The sequence below is a fragment of the Acinonyx jubatus genome, chromosome X, assembly GCF_027475565.1.
Source record: "Acinonyx jubatus isolate Ajub_Pintada_27869175 chromosome X, VMU_Ajub_asm_v1.0, whole genome shotgun sequence".
NCBI lineage: Eukaryota > Metazoa > Chordata > Mammalia > Carnivora > Felidae > Acinonyx > Acinonyx jubatus.
In genome coordinates, this window is record NC_069389.1 from 98,568,153 (window position 1) to 98,581,198 (window position 13,046).

At 40.6% G+C, this 13,046-nt stretch overlaps 1 protein-coding gene across 3 annotated transcripts in view; it reads left to right on the plus strand.

Moving 5' to 3' along the window:
• The first annotated feature begins 270 nt into the window (after positions 1–270).
• The window catches only part of XIAP (X-linked inhibitor of apoptosis), a 48,661-nt gene continuing 35,885 nt past the window's right edge, over positions 271–13,046 (plus strand). The window contains exon 1 of one of the 3 annotated variants that reach the window (XM_027054202.2): positions 271–408. The gene's annotated coding sequence lies outside the window, so the exon portion shown is untranslated. Of the gene's footprint in view, positions 409–486; positions 630–683; positions 863–13,046 lie in introns of those variants that run through there. The other 2 variants (XM_027054203.2, XM_053201629.1) reach the window with 2 other exon arrangements.

The window sequence follows — 13,046 nt, forward strand, 5'->3', positions numbered from 1 at the left end:
GGGACATCGGGGCCCGAAGGGTAAGTTCGAAAATGGCGGAGGGCGAAGAAGGAGGGGCCTTGCAGGGCGAGGGGCTGGCCTCCCAGCGGGGGCAGCAAAAAGAAGCCTGCGAGGGGGCCCAGTGGCGCGGCCGAGGCTGTGAGACCGTCGGACCGTGGCCGGTGTCTCTTTGAGGCCCTGTCGCGGACGCGCCTCGGGTTCCCCGACTCGGGGCTCCTCCGGGAGATGGGCGGGCTGGTGGGTGCGCCTGAGGGAGACGAAGGGACTTCCGTTTCCTTCTAGGCTGGGGCCCGGCGCCGAGCGGAGTTGGCATTTCCAGATTGGGGCTCGGGCCGCCCCTTCTCCAGGACCCTCCCCTCCGGACCGCGCTGGGCGCCGCGGGCGATCCGGGTTGACTCTCCTGGCGCGGTGGGTACTGCCCGTACGGGTTCCTACTTCTCCTCCTCCTCCTCCCCCTCCCCTCCCCGCGGGCCCCGCGCTGCGGGGGAGGGCGGGAAGGCCGCCCCTGCGCGGCGCGGGTGGCCCAGCCGCGGCTCCTTGCCCAGGTTCCCGGGAGCGCAGAAGGAAGGCGTGGGTGGGTGTGTGGCTTCGGGCCGGCCGGTGCCCTCCCAACCCCTGTGACCCCTAAGGTAAATCGAGTCAAAGAACTTTTTTTTTTTTTTTTTTTTTTTAAATTATCAAAGGGACCGCCCTCTCCCCACCCCCGAATCTGATGCGTGTGGCAGGTACGGAGCTGGGTGGAGTGTGCCTGCCGGGGGCTTGTGAAGCAGAAAGAATAGGAACCGGAGAGCTTCCGGGAGAGGAAATTAGCTAGTAATTCTTTCCGATCTTTGCTGCCCTAGTCACCTCCCCAGGATATTCTGTGAGTAAAGCAAAATTCAGTCTAACTTTCAGTTTCATTATATTAACTCCTTAATACACTTAATTGTTTTCGGGAAGAGGGGGAGTGGTTATTGCTGAAACTAAAACAGCCCCCTCCACCTCCAAAAAAAAGAAAAATGTCAATCAAAGCTCTGTAAAAACCTGCCTATCCGATTTTAATAATCTACTACTTTGCTTTCAAATCGAATTCTGTCCCTAGGTCTGTCCCACTATGCCTCGGATGGCTAATGACGCATAGAAATGTACTCTTGTAAGACTGGAGGTTGCTATAGTGTTTCTTTCTTCTCTTTTTTTACTTCACACTTCTTAAAACCAGTTCAATAGAACTGTTACAGACGGCCATCTTAGAACTATAACATTTTAGAGTTGGAAGGGATCTTAGTCCAACACTGATATTTTACAAAAGTAGAAAGTAAGGCACAGGAAGATTTCAAGGCTTGTCTAAGGCTACTCAACTACTTAGATTGGAACCCAGGTTGTCTGGCTCCTTGCTCCCGCTCTTTCTGCGCAACTGCTGCCCAGAGCCTCCAAGGAAGAAAATTAAATATTCAGTTCATTGCACACTTCCGAAGCGTATACACTTGGTACCGTACAACTGTGCTACCACTTTCGATGTACGTATTTAACATTTTATGAAGCCAGTGCTTGAGATATTTTTTCCCCACCATTCAAGAAGTGGCAGCAGTTTGGTTTAAAAAGATTTATACACACACGCATCTACATATTTGAATGGCCTCGGATAACTTCTTGAAGGGTACACAAGAAAAATGTTAACAGTGGCTACTTAAGGGAGGCTGGAGAGGGGTGGGACGCTTTTGAATTTGCACGTGGCCTAATGTCCTGTTTGGATTTCTTACCATAAACAAGTATTTTATAATTACATACAATTTTTTAAATTTACACACATATATGTATATCAACAAAAATAAGTATTCACCCATCGTATGTATATATAGATATATACGTGTGTGTATTTATGTATCAGTGGTTTGTATTGTAAAATCCACCGTGGTTCCTGTCAGCCCAACTGGCAAAGCAGGCCCGACTATCAGATGCTCACATTTCTTGTTTTCTTCTGTTGCTCCTAAGATGGTAAAAAGAATATATGGTACTAATATTTCTATATTTGTAGGAAATGTGCTAAGTTTTGATTATCGAATAATATGACAAACTAACATTCAAGATAATTGTATTTGATGCAATGAAAAAATATCTGAATATAGAATCTTTACGGATAAGAAATCATTAAAAAAAATTAAGATCGGAAGGATCCCTGGTGATTTGTAGTTCAACTCTTTATTTTTTATGAGTACGTTAACTAGGACTCAAAAGAAGAAAAAGTGAATTGCCCAAGATTATGTATCTGATTATTGGCAGAGCTTGGACTAGGGTCTAGGTTCTAGTCCAGTGCCCCTTGTGCTATATTTGGAACTTTATTGCTTTCTAGTGCATTCAGTGACTCCAACTACACAGAAAAAAAATGCCGAGTAAAGGTTAGGCCCATTTCAATAAATAAGAATTATTGTAATTAATGTGCAAATTAATTTGTTCAGTGCTTGAAATATTCTACTGACGTGTTCCCCTTCCATTTGATTGTAAACAATCTGTTTAATAAATCCTTTATATTGTAAATGCTTACAGACTCCAAATATGAAATTATGATATTTTACTAGTTTTGTTCTAATATTTAAAAGTCTGGCAGCTAGTGATAATGTGAGGGGTGGGAAGTTACGCTTTATAAAATAAACATTTATTGAGCACCTACTCTATGCCAGGGATTGCACTATGTGGTGCAGGGTTCCAAAGACAAATGTGGCAAAATAGATGTTCTTTTGAGGCTGGGAGATTATCATGAGCTGTCAACTCTCCAGCTTTATCTGTGTGGTCTAATCTGGTAATAGTATTATAAAATGTAACCTGTAGCACAGTTTAAGGTCATTGGCAGTAGATTTGAGGAGACTAAAACAGTATTGGTAAAATAAGTTGATAATTGAATTGAACAAGTGCTCTTTTTCTTTTACTTTTTATTTAAGGGGGAAAAAAGAGAATGTATTGCTCACAAAATTTAAAAGTCCCGGGCTTCCATCTTTTTACCAGTTCTTCCATTGCAATTACTGGGGAGCAAATATTGTTTTCGTGTCTTAGAGGTCACGTGGTACAATGAGAAGGGCCCTGGATTTGATGCCTGGGTTCTTGTCTTGGCTTTGTTTCCATTTAGCTGTGGGATTGTGAGCAAGTCACTACATATTTCTACATATTTCAGTGCCTACACATTTCTATTTTCTTCATAACTTTTTATGAATTAAATACCCCATTTAATTGGAAACAATATTGTGAATATTTTAAATTTTAAATATGTTTCTTATAGAAAATTTATGAAATTCAGAATTGTATAAAGAATAAATATAATCCACATTCTTTTATGTTTATTTTTTTTATTTAGGCTCATATTGTGTGTAGATTGTCATAATCCTTTTTTCTCATTCAGTATTCTGTATTGAACACTCCTATGTCATGAAGTCTTTTAAAATGTAGTTTTTATTTATCCTCCATATTATTCTATGTCCCAGTTTCTTCAGTTTTATAAAGTAACAGATTTGGGCTAGTTGGTTTAAAAGATTCAAAACCTGTGATAGTAGTTTTTTTTAAACTGATTATCTCAGATCTTATCAAGGAAAAAAATCCCATGTAACAATTCCAAATCTGTTTGGAATAAATACCTAAAGTGAGAATGAATTAAGAACAAGGTGGAGGGGCGTCAGGGTGGCTCAGTCGGTCGATCGTCGACTCTCGACTCCGGCTCAGGGATCTTGATTCGTGATCCCAGGGTTGTAGGGTCAAGCCCTGTGTCAGACTCTGTGCTGAGCTTGGAGCCTGCTTAGGATTCTCTCTTTACCTCTGCCCCTCTCCCCCACTCCAGTGCTCATACTCTCTCTCTTAAAAGAACAAGGTGGACAGATAAACCTTAATAATTTGTGAATTCTACTTTCATTTATCTTTTTCTGCCTTTCTGATTTGAATATTTTCATTTATTTTAAAATTTCAAGTGCTAAGACTTGAATTTCAATTTGTTGGAGATGTGAATGATATATGGGTCATTACTGTGTTGAAAGATGGCCTATTTTACCAACTTGGATGGGTATAGAATAGGTTGAAGAATAAGTTGGGCTTCTGGGCTTGAGATTCTGGGATTACCGTAGTACAGAGGAGGGGAAATTTGCAGAAGCTCAGAAGTACTCAGTAACTTGCCCAAGGTCCAAATAGCTATTAAGGTGTAGGGGTAGGATTTGGATTCACATTTCTCTGATTCTAGTAGTGATGCTTTTCTTCCATTGCATGCTGTGTTTCAAAAGATGAAGATCTCTTAGACATTTTTTTTTTGAGAGAGTGTGCACATGTGCAAGAGAGTTGGGGGGAGGAGAGGGAGAGGGAGAGAGGATCTCAAGCAGGCTCCAGGCCCCAGCAAGGAGCCTGATGCAGGACTTGATTTGACAACCTGATCCAAGGTCAAGAATTGGACGCTTAAGTGACTGAGCCACCCAGGTGCCCCTTGGCTACACGTTTTTTGATGGTACTGCTTTGATCAAAATGGACTAATTTGGTATCTTTGGATAAATTGAGCTAAGGTGGGAAATGTTGAACTGGCACTTAGGAAATGGTTTTCACCTTGACACAACCCAAACAGCACACCTTGAGCACCTTCTGCTTTGAGCTGAGCTCCAACATCAGTATGTTAACAGTGGCTGGCATGTAGCAAATGCGGGCCTGGTAAAAAATTGACTGAATTCCTCTGCGTTGATAAAGAAATGTATTAGATGAAAAAGGAGAAAACTTCTAAGGCTTTCCAGATAATTTGAAATGAAGGACTTTTCGTGCTCTGAGAAATTAACCAAAGCAGTCGTTGATAATTTTTTTTTTCAACTTTTTTTATTTTTGGGACAGAGAGAGACAGAGCATGAACGGGGGAGGGGCAGAGAGAGAGGGAGACACAGAATTGGAAACAGGCTCCAGGCTCTGAGCCATCAGCCCAGAGCCTGACGCGGGGCTCGAACTCACGGACCGCGAGATCGTGACCTGGCTGAAGTCGGACGCTTAACCGACTGCGCCACCCAGGCGCCCCTATAATTGTATTCGCCATAAGAATTTGAGGCCAAACTTATGAGTTGTGCTTTATGTTACTGTGATTATACCTAATGGTAGGTTGTCCTTTGTGTGATAAAAGCATACTTTATTTTTCAAAGTTTATTTATTTATTTTGAGAGAGAGTATGAGCGGGAGAGGGGCTGAGGTGGGGGGGAGAGAGTGAATCCCAAGCAGGCTTGACACTGTAGCATGGAGCCCAACGTGGGGCTCAAATTCATGAACCGTGAGATCGTGACCTGAGCCGAAATCAAGAGCCAGATGCTTAACCGACTGAGCCACCCAGGTGCCCCTAAAAGCATATTTTAGGTGATTTTGTAGGACTTGGCCTGGGCTTTTATTATTTTTCATTATGGTATAGTTTTAGTGCTGCTGTATAATGCATTTTGGAGTTTGATTTTTGTATGATTGGTACCCAGTCTTTGTTAAGGATGTGTGTGATTCACTTATCATGATCTGCCTTTATAATGTGTTTTCAAGGATATGGGTCGTGGTGAAAACTGAGGTTTTACCTGTATAGACTGGGAATAGCTTGACCTCAAATGGTCATACGGAGGTTGAACCGAGTGAGTTAAGGCTGATGTTCTAAACTGGGTAAAGCTGCTACCACTGTGCTTTCCTTGGAATCTATAAATACTAACGTGTGGTTTAACTTTTATACTTATAATAGTTTTGTTGGCCTCAAAACACAGGCCTCTGCTGTGTATACAATCCTGTATTGCTATACGATTTACCTTTCAATATGATTTACCTGCTAATTTTTCAAGCCTTGAAAGGGCAAGGAACTAACATTTTCTGCTACCTCATCAGACTAACCCTTCTGCCAGTAATTCATACAGTAATTTCCTTAGACCTATAATGGTTCTAATCACTGGGTTTGGTTTTGACGGTCATTTACTGCATGAACTTTGATGAGTAACAATCAGAAGACCACAGTTTCCCCATATTTCAAATGGGGCTATGATACGTTGGATAGGTTAAATTAGATACCACAAATGAAAACATTCTCAATGTAAATCACATACATATTTTAGTTATTATCAGAAGTAACATGGTGAAAAAAAGAGGCTGGGCTGTGGAATCACACAAGCTCATACTTAGGTTTTGACCTTCTGTTAAATGGGATTAGACGTTTTTTAGTTTCATTTCAGCATGTTGTAGGTTAGAAAAAATATTTACACGCAGCTAAAATGATGGCATGGAGGGAAATGAATATTAGTTTATAGATAGTTTGGAACACGTGGGCACTCACTAAATATATAGGTGGCCGAGTGGCTTTCGGACAGAGCTAAGTATTTTTACTGGAGAAAAAGAAAAGATGTTGGCTTTTATAAAGAATTTGTTTTAGAACTTGCTTCAGATCTTAACATGATCAGGAAAGAGGGTACTTAATTCTGAGAAATATCTAGGGTAGGTGTTAGGCTCTCACCAAGTCATCTATTAAAAGAACCTCGCTTGGTATGGCACTTGTATAACCATCAGATTTTTAAGTACTGCGTCCTAATCACTCTGTCAGGATAAGTTAATCTTGATCTTAATAAATATCAAATAGAGTAAGTTCCAGTTCTGTGCCACTAATCAGCTCTATGGCCTTAGCCAAATCATTTAACTTCCTTATGCTTTCGTTTCCATATCTTTAAAATGAAAGAGTGATTTCTATTATTATGTCAGCACAAATGCATTCAGTGACAGTGAACAAGTTTCGCTTGTGGGTAAGAAGATTTTAATTTACAGTGTACTTGATTCAGAGCTGCCCTTTAGTAAATTAGGGAAATTTTGGGGCAAAGATTACAGGAAACTCTTCACTTCTTACCAGGCCCCAAATTAATTGATTATGTTTACAAGGAAGTGAGTAAACAGTTCAGAACTCCAGCGGTAGGCATCAGACATTTTCAACAAAGTCCTGTTGTTTTCAACTCAAGTTAACAATAAGTAGCAATCAGTCATTACACCTGTGTTTCTCAGCCCTCTCTGCTGGTGACTTACTGCCACCCAAGCAGAGGACCAGAAGACATTTGTTCATGGCCAACCACTGTGGACATGACCTGATGACTGCTTTCACCTCTGGGAGATGACCTGTATCCCTCTTTTTTTTTAACCTGGTGATTAACAGTGTCGACATCAATTTACGATTTGTTCTTTCTCATTGGGATGGCTCAGAGTTAGTAATCTAACGGTAACATTACAAAGTAGAAGGCTGGCATAAATTCTCAGGATAGGCAAAAAGAGAAGGGCCAAGAATATATCCTTCCCTCTCCTTGTTATAAGTTATAAAAATTATCTTTTGAGAATGAAAAGGCAAAACCTTGCAATACCAGGCCCTGCTATTGATAGTTTGCTGGGCTGTGTTCACAGATGAAGGAAGTGTTGTCACCTGGCACATAGCCAGCATGGACTCTTGATTTCTGAGTCATGAGTACAAGCCCCACACTGGGTCTAGAAGTTATGATCAATTAATAATAATAAATTTTTAAAAAGTAACCCTTATGCCAAAGTGGTACATTTGGGAAGGCTTGTTGTTCTGAAACCCTTCAGACCTGCCTCTGAAACTTGCCCAAGAAGTTTCACAGCCCAGAAGTTGAGTTGGTACATTTCTCCATCTCAGTGAACTGATTGGTCTCTTAGTCCTGAGAATACATCAGTTCAGTTAAGTAGTGGTGTCTCATTTCAGGAGATGGTGATGCAGGTGGGCTTCCAAAGTTAGGGCTATTGTACAAACAATCTGGGATTTTATAAGAGCAATTTCTGTGGAAATGAAAGAAAAACAAAGGTTAATAATTAGAGCAGATTATAATCCCAGTTTCTGAGTTCTGAAGGCAGCCAGTTGAGAGGATTTGTAGATGTTCAGCTCAAAGCCTCTTCAGATGGAGTGAGGGCAGGCACTGGCATTCTGAAAGATTTTCCTGGTCTGTAATTTGAATGTCTCTGGTGATCTGAGTGGTCCACATAGCAACAGGCATGAAAATTGTTTATATGTGAGCTGTTGTGATTTCTCCGAAAGTTTACATCAAGTTGTCCAGCTTTAAATTGCATGGCTTTGGAAAAGGGACAATATTAGTTCTCGATGATTCCAAATCAGAAAGGTTGGGGGGGGGGTGGTTCTTGGGTGGCTCAGTTGATTAAGTGTTTGACTCTTGATTTTGGCTCAGGTCATGGTCTCAGGGTTCATGGGTTTGAGCCCTGCGTTGGGCTCAGAGCTGACAGTGTGGAGCCTTCTTGGGATTCTCTCTCTCCCTCTCTCTCCCTGCCCCTCCCCAACTCACTCTCTCAAAATAAACAAACATATTAAGAAATTAAAAAAGAAGGGTGGGAAAAATTTGGAAATGTTAGTTTGGTGGGGTGCCTGGGTGGCTTGATGGGGCATCCAACTCTTGATTTCAGCTCAGGTCATGGTCTTACAGTTCGCAGGATTGAGCCTTGAATTGGCCTCTGTGCTGACAGCACGGAAATTGTTTAGATTTTCTCTCCCTCTCTCTCTTTGCCCCTCCCCCACTCCCTCTCTCTTGCACGTGCATTCATTAATATTAATGAATAAACATTAAAAAAAATGTTCGTTTGGAGAGTTGCAGCCAAATATTGGAGGAGACTTCTGAATTCAAGATCCAGTCCAGTTTATAGGTAGAACCTAAAAGATAATTAATAGGGGCTCCTGGGTGGCTCAGTTGGTTAGACATCTGACATTGGCTCAGGTCATGATCTCACAGCTTCTGAGTTTGAGCCCCACGTCGGGCGGGCTCTGTGCTGACAGCTCAGAGCCTGAAGCCTGCTTAGGATTCTGTGTCTCCCTCTGTCTCTGCTCCTCCCCTGCTTGCACGCTCTCTTTCTCAAAAATAAATAAACATTAAAAAAATTTTTTAAAGAGACAATGGCACTAGAATTTGATATTCATAATGGTGTATTACTCTCTGCAATCATCCCCATTTTTATCAAAGATAATCACAGTAAGATCAGTTTATTTGCAAATTCAGTCTAGTCTCAATAAACCTGACCTGATTATTTACATAAGTGCAGCAAGAATAGTGATTTATCATATAGGCTCCTTTTTTTAATTTAAATCCAAGTTAGTTAACGTATAATGTAATAATTTTAGGAATAGAATTTCGTGATGTGTCACGAGTAACATCCAGTGCTCATCTCAACAAGTATCCTCCTTAATGCCCCTCACTCCTTTAGCCCTTCCCCCCACCCAACACCCCACCAGCAACCCTGTTTGTTTTCTGTATTTAAGAGTCTCTTATGGTTTGTCTCCCTCTCTGTTTTTATATTATTTTTGCTTCCCTTCCCTTATGTGCATCTGTTTTGTATCTTACATTCCACATATGAGTGAAATCATACATTTGTCTTTTTCTTATTTCCCTTAGCATAATACACTCTAGTTCCATCCATGTTGTTGCAAATGGCAAGATTTCATTCTTTTTGATTGTCAAGTAATATTCCATTGTATGTATGTGAGTACATACACATCTTTATCTGTTCATCAGGTGATGAACATTTGGGCTCTATCCGTACTTTGGCTATTGTCGATAGTGCTGCTATAAACATTGGGGGGCATGTGCCCCTTCAAATCAGCACTCCTGTATCCTTTGGATAAATACCTAGTAGTGCAATTGCTGGCTTGTAAGGTAGTTTTATTTTTAATTTTTTGAGGAACATACTGTTTTCCAGAGTGGCTGCACCAGTTTGCATCCCCACCAGCAGTGCAAAAGAGATCTCTTTCTCCACATCCTCGCCAACATCTTTTGTTGCCTGAGTTGTTAATGTTAGCCATTCTGACGGGTGAGGTGGTATCTCATTGTGGTTTTGATTTGTATTTCCCTGGTGATGAGTGATGTTGAGCATTTTTTCATGTGTCACCTGGCCATCTGGATGCCTTCTCTGGAAAAGTGTCTGTGTCTTCTGCCCATTTCTTCACTGGATTATTTGTTTTTGGGGTGTTGAGTTTGATAAGTTTTTTGTTTTTGTTTTTACAGATTTTGGATACTAACCCTTTATCTGATATGTCATTTGTAAATATCTTCTCCCATTCCCTCAGTTGCTTTTTAGTTTTACTGATTGTTTCCTTTGCTGTGCAGAACCTTTTATCTTTTTTTTTTTTTTTTTTTACTTTTTCGATGTTTATTTAGTTTTGAGACAGAGAGCATGAGCAGGGTAGGGGGCAGAGAGAGAGGGAGACAGAATCTGAAGCAGGCTTCAGTCTCTGAGCTGTCAGCACAGAGCCTGACGTGGGGCTCGAACCACAAACGGTGAGATCATGACCTGAGCTGAAGTCAGATGTTTAACCAACTGAGCCACCCAGGCCCCCAGAAGCTTTTTATCTTAATGGTGTCCCAATAGTTCATTTTTGCTTTTGCTTCCCTTGTCTCCAGAGACATGTCAAGTAAGAAGTTGCTGTGGCTGAAGTCAGAGAGGTTTTTGCGTGTTTTATCCTCTAGGATTTTGATGGGTTCATGCCTTATGTTTAGGTCTTTCATCCATTTTGAGTTTATTTTTGTGTATGGTGTAAGAAAGTGGTCCAGGTTCATTCTTCTGCATGTCGCTGTCCAGTTTTCCCAGCACCATTTGCTGAAGAGACTTTTTTTCCATTGGATACTCTTTCCTGCTTTGTCAAAGATTAGTTGGCCATACATTTATGGGTCCATTTCTGGGTTCTCTATTCTGTTCCATTGATCTGTGTGTGTGTTGTTGTGCCAATACCGTACTGTCTTGATAATTATAGCTTTGTAATATAGCTTGAAGTCCGGAATTGTGATGCCTCCAGCTTTGGTTTTCTTTTTTAGGATTGTTTTCGCTACTCAGGGTTTTTATCATATAGGTTCTTTTAATCTGCTTTGCTAAAACTTTTCATAAGGAATCTCAGATTGGACGTTTTAAAAGCCTCTTGAGGCTAGAAAGCCAAGCCAAACACCTGCCATCTGATTTAACCTGTAATACTTACAGTTTTGGGTTAATTCTTCTTGTCGTGGTTCCTAGGATGTCCTTAGGTTCCTGTACCTGCCAGAAAGTGACCTTCCTTCCTTACCTCGTAAGGCTACCAGGAACCCTGTAAATAAAGTACCAGGCTGATTTTTCCAAGGGGCTTTATTAGCTCCTTAAAGTCAACCTTAGCTCCTTAAAGCTGTCTGGTCCTATGTCTATGCATGTCTCTCTCAAACGTAGCATTCCAGTCAAAGCCTTGGTACTATAAACAGTGTTTCCAATTGTGTCCTGTTATCAGCAGAACAGATTCTTCTTGAACCTATGCAAGTAACTATATTGCCGTGGAAATAAGAATACTCCCTAAGTTTACAAATTCTGGATGGATCAGGTAGAGATAAAAAGATGTATTTATCTTTAGTTTATCTGTAATAGGAGCCAAAAGTAAATAAAAACCTGTTTTCAGTAATTAATGTTTCATTATTTTATCTTATTTGGAAATGATCTAGATATTCAATAAATTTCTGTCATTTGACTTAGCCAAACTCTAAACTTGAAAGTTATTGAAAAGATTTTAGAAGCTAGTTTTAAGTACATATACCATAAAATAATTATTACTCAGAAGTTCACCTAAAAACTCTTATCCCACTTAAATCTCACAGATATCTAAATCACTTGCTCCCAAAAGTTATGTTTAGACTACTCAGAAAAATTTCATGAGATATTAAACAGTCAGCCATTATCCCAAGCTATTTTTCTTGCTGACAGATTTTGTAAGAGCTATAACATGAACTTATTTGAGTAGTAAACCTAAGCAGAATAAAATTTGAATGTCTGCATTATATTCAGTGTTGATAACTCTAAAGACATGCCTGGTTTTTTTTTTGTTTAGTTTTTATTTATTTTTGAGGGAGACAGCGTGAGTGGGGGAAGGACAGAGGGAGAGAGGGAGACACAGAATCCGAAGCAGGCTCCAGACTAAGTTGTCAGCACAGAGCCCGATGCAGGGCTCAAACTCACAAAGCGCGAGATCATGACCTGAGCCAAAGTTGGACACTTAACCAACTGAGCCACCGAGGCGCCCCAAGACATGGCTGTTTTAGACTAATGAACTTCAACTGGCTTCAGTACTGAGTATTTTTCCAGATCACGTGAACCTGAGAGGCATTTGGGTTACCTTTTGTTATATTTCTGAGAACCTAAGTAGTATTTTGTTTGTAAGCACTGAATTTTAAGCCAATGAAATAGAACTCTTGTACACATTAACTTTAGTAATATCATCCGGACGTAGAAGATGTCTCCCATCTACAACACACAAACATACAGACAGACGCAAGTATAGACCTTAGAGTTTTTGTTTTAAAATTTTTAGCAGTTGTGCCTTTCTAGTGCCTTTTTAGCAGTTGTATTGTGAAAAGTTCTCTTTCTCTCTTTTTTTTTTCATGTGAAATTGGGGATAGTCTAGATAAGAATTTACCCTTAAATCTCAAAGGCACTGGGAAAGAGTACAAGTTCCTCCAAGAAAGAGTTCAGTTTCCTAAGGCCAATATTTACAAGCCTTATGAGATAAATAGGGGAGGATTTAGGATGGGTTAAAAGGAATAGGCAGAACTTTGAATTGCCTCTAGAGTTGCATTTCTAGTTCTGCAAAGATTTGTAAGATAAGGACAATTGCTCTCAATCCCTCAAAGAATTGGGTTGCAACTTAAATGGCCTCGTAGGTTGATCCACCCATAAATCCTTTTACAAGGGCTTTAGAAGATTTTTCTTTCCCTCTGGGTACATAGTTTTACTTTTACTTAGGGGAGGAGACCAAAAAAAAAAAAGTTCTTGTCAGGCTCTGAATATTAGCTTCCAGTCTGGCTAGTCTCCAACCACAGAGCTGTGTGTTGTCTCTCTCTGTCTCCATGTCTCTCCCTCCCTCCCTGTCCCTCCCCCATATATGTAACTTTTGTAAAAGTGAGCTCTGTGCCCAGCATGTGGCTTGAACTCACAACCCTGAGATCAAGAGTCACATGCTCTAGTGACTGAGCCAGCCAGGTGCCCCTGAAAAAATCTTTTAAATATCTTGTCAGTTTTTAGGCAGATAAACAGCAAGCATTTTCAGGGTT